Genomic DNA, 4519 nt, shown 5'->3' on the forward strand with positions numbered 1-4519 from the left:
TGATATATCATATTTCACACTTTGATTCAAGTGGGTTATGAATTCTGATTTTTACCCCGTATACAGATTGCAGAATCACATCAGTTACACATCCATTGATTTACATGTTGCCATACTAGTGTCTGTTGTATTCTGCTGCCTTACTTATCCTCTACTATTCCCCCTCCCCTCCCCTCCGCTCCCCTCTTCTCTCTCTGCCCCCTCTACTGTCATTCATTTCTCCCCCTTGTATTATTTTTCTCTTTCCCTTCACTTCCTCTTGTATGTAATTTTGTATAACCCTGAGGGGCTCCTTCCATTTCCATGCAATTTCCCTTCTCTCTCCCTTTCCCTCCCACCTCTTATCCCTGTTTAATGTTAATCTTCTTCTCATGGTCTTCGTCCCTACTCTGTTCTTAGTTACTCTCCTTATATCAAAGAAGACATTTGGCATTTGTTTTTTAGGGATTGGCTAGCTTCACTTAGCATAATCTGCTCTAAAGTCATCCATTTCCCTGCAAATTCTATGATTTTGTCATTCTTTAATTCAGAGTAATACTCCATTGTGTATAAATGCCACATTTTTTTTATCCATTCGTATATTGAAGGGCATCTAGGTTGGTTTCACAGTCTTGCTATTGTGAATTGTCCTGCTATGAACAGCGATGTAGAAGTGTCCCTGTAGCATGCTCTTTTTAGGTCTTTAGGGAATAGACTGAGAAGGGGAATAGCTGGGTAAAATGGTGGATCCATTCCCAGCTTTCCCAGGAATCTCCATACTGCTTTCCAAATTGGCTGCACCAATTTGCAGTCCCACCAGCAATGTATAAGTGTACCCTTTTCCCCACATCCTCGCCAGCACTTGTTGTTTGACTTCATAATGGCTGCCAATCTTACTGGAGTGAGATGGTATCTTAGGGTGGTTTTGATTTGCATTTCTCTGACTGCTAGAGATGGTGAGCATTTTTTCATGTACTTGTTGATTGATTGTATGTCCTCCTCTGAGAAGTGTCTGTTCAGGTCTTTGGCCCATTTGTTGATTGGGTTATTTGTTATCTTATTGTCTAATTATTTGAGTTCTTTGTATACTCTGGATATTAGGGCTCTATCTGAAGTGTGAGGAGTAAAGATTTGTTCCCAGGGTGTAGGCTCCCTATTTACCTCTCTTATTGTTTCTTTTGCTGAGAAAAAAAACTTTTTAGTTTGAGTAAGTCCCTTTTGTTGATTCTAGGTATTAACTTTTGTGCTATGGGTGTCCTATTGAGAAATTTGGAGCCCGACCCCACAGTATGTAGATCGGAGCCAACTTTTTCTTCTATCAGATGGCGTGTCTCTGATTTGATATCAAGCTCCTTGATCCATTTTGAATTCACTTTTGTGCATGGCGAGAGAAAGGGATTCAGTTTCATTTTGTTGCATATAGATTTCCAGTTTTCCCAGCACCATTTGCTGAAGATGCTATCCTTCCTCCATTGCATGTTTTTAGCCCCTTTATCAGATATAAGATAGTTGTAGTTTTGTGGGTTTGTTTCTGTGTCCTCTATTCTGTACCATTGGTCCACCTGCCTGTTTTGGTACCAGTACCATGCTGTTTTTGTTACTGTTGCTCGGTAGTACAGTTTGAAGTCTGATATCGCTATACCACCTGATTCACACTTCCTGCTTAGCATTGTTTTTGCTATTCTGGGTCTTTTATTTTTCCATATGAATTTCATGATTGCTTTCTCTATTTCTACAAGAAATGTCGTTGGGATTTTCATTGGCATTGCATGAAACCTATAGAGAACTTTTGGTAATATCGCCATTTTGATGATGTTAGTTCTGCCTATCCATGAACAGGGTATATTTTTCCATTTTCTAAGGATCTTCTTCTATTTCTCTCTTTAGGGTTCTGTAGTTTTCATTGTATAAGTCTTCCACCTCTTTTGTTAGGTTGATTCCCAAGTTTTTTTTTTTTTTTTTTTTTTTTTTAGGATATTCTGAATGGAGTGGTTGTACTCATTTCCATTTCAGAAGATTTGTCGCTGATATACAGGAATGCCTTTGATTTATGTGCTTTGATTTTGTATCCTGCCACTTTGCTGAATTCATTTATTAGCTCTAATAGTTTCTTTGTAGAGCCTTTTGGGTCTGCTAGGTATAGAATCATGTCACCTGCAAATAGTGATAATTTAAGTTCTTCTTTTCCTATTTTTATGCCTTTAATTTCTTTCGTCTGTCTAATTGCTCTGGCCAGTGTTTCGAGAGCTATGTTGAACAGAAGTGGTGAGAGAGGGCATCCCTGTCTTGTTCCAGATTTTAGAAAGAATGCCTTCAATTTTTCTCCATTCAGAATAATGCTAGCCTGAGGCTTAGCATAGATTGCTTTTACGATATTGAGATATGTTCCTTTTATCCCTAGCTTTTCTAGAGTTTTGAACATAAAGGGATGCTGTACTTTGTCGAATGCTTTTTCTGCATCTATCGAGATGATCATATGGTTCTTATTTTTAAGTCTATTGATGTGGTGAATAACATTTATTGATTTCCGTATATTGAACCAGCCTTGCATCCCAGGGATGAATCCTACTTGATCATGGTGCACAATTTTTTTGATATGTTTTTGTATCTGATTCGCCAGAAGTTTATTGAGGATTTTTGCATCTAGGTTCATTAGAGATATTGGTCTGTAGTTTTCTTTCTTTGAAGTGTCTATGTCTGGTTTAGGTATGAGGGTGATGTTGGCCTCGTAGAATGAATTTGGAAGTTCTCCCTCTTTTTCTATTTCCTGAAGTAGCTTGAAAAGTATTGGTATTAATTCCTCTTTAAAGGTTTTGTAAAACTCTGCTGTATACCCATCCGGTCCTGGGCTTTTCTTAGTTGGTAGTCTTTTGATGGTTTCTTCTATTTCCTCAATTGATATTGGTCTCTTTAGGTTGTCTATATCCTCCTGACTCAATCTGGGCAGATCATATGACTTAAGAAATTTATCGATGCCTTCACTATCTTCTAATTTATTGGAGTATAAGGATTCAAAATAATTTCTGATTATCTTCTGTATTTCTGAAGTGTCTGTTGTGATATTGCCTTTTTCATCCCGTATGCTAGTAATTTGAGTTCTCTCTCTTCTTCTCTTCGTTAGCATGGCTAAGGGTCTATCGATTTTATTTATTTTATCAAAGAACCAACTTTTAGTTTTGTCAATTTTTTCAATTGTTTCTTTTGTTTCGATTTCATTAATTTCAGCTCTGATTTTAATTATTTCTTGCCTTCTACTTCTTTTGCTGTTGTTTTGCTCTTCTTTTTCCAGGATTTTGAGATGAAGTATGAGATCATTTATTTGTTGTTTTCTTTTTCTTTTTTTAAGGAATGAACTCCAAACAATGAATTTTCCTCTTAGAACTGCTTTCAATGTGTCCCAGAGACTCCGATATGTTGTTTCTGTGTTTTCATTTATCTCTAAGAATTTTTTTAAATTTTCTCCTTGATGTCTTCTAAAACCCACTGATCATTCAGTAACCTATTGTTCATTCTCCAAGTGGTGCATGATTTTTCCTTTCTTCTTTTATCGTTGATTTTCAGTTTCATTCCATTATGATCAGATAAGATGCATGGTATTATCTCTACTCCTTTATATTGTCTAAGAGTTGCCCTGTGACATAATATATGATCTATTTTTTGAGAAGGATCCATGTGCTGCTGAGAAAAAAAGTGTAACTGCTTGATGTTGGGTGGTATATTCTATATATGTCAATTAAGTCTAGGTTATTAATTGTGTTATTGAGTTCTATAGTTTCCTTATTCAACTTTTGTTTGGAAGATCTGTCCATTGGTGAGAGAGGTGTGTTGAAGTCTCCCATGATTATTGTATGGTGGTCTATTAGACTCTTGAACTTGATAAGAATCTGTTTGATGAACATAGCTGCACCATTGTTTGGGACATATATATTTATGATTGTTATGTCTTGTTGGTGTATGGTTCCCTTGAGTAGTATGTTGTGTCTCTCTTTATCCCTTTTGATTAACTTTGGCTTGAAATCTATTTTATTTGATATACGTATGGACACTCCTGCTTGTTTCTGAAGTCCATATGAGTGATATGATTTTTCCCAGCCTTTGTATGTCTTTTCCTATCAAATGCATCTCCTGTAGGCAGCATATTGTTGGGTTTGTTTTGTGATCCATTCTACTAGCCTTTGTCTCTTAATTGGTGAGTTTAAGCCATTAATATTCAGGGTTATTATTGAGATATGGGTTGTTCTTCCAGCCATATTTGTTTATTTATGTTACTAAACATGGTTTGTTTTCCTCTTTGATTACCACCCCCCCTTTACTGTCCTACCTCCCACTGTTGGTTTTCATTGTTATTTTCCATTTCCTCTTCCTGTAATGTTTTGTCAAAGATATTTTGAAGAGATGGTTTTCTAGCTGCAAATTCTTTTAATTTTTGTTTATCGTGGAAGGTTTCAATTTCACCTTCCATCCTGAAGCTTAATTTCGCTGGATACACAATTCTTGGTTGGAACCCATTTTCTTTCTTTTATTATCATTTTAAATTTTT

The sequence above is a fragment of the Marmota flaviventris genome, unplaced genomic scaffold (genome assembly GCF_047511675.1).
Source record: "Marmota flaviventris isolate mMarFla1 unplaced genomic scaffold, mMarFla1.hap1 Scaffold_348, whole genome shotgun sequence".
Classification (NCBI taxonomy): domain Eukaryota; kingdom Metazoa; phylum Chordata; class Mammalia; order Rodentia; family Sciuridae; genus Marmota; species Marmota flaviventris.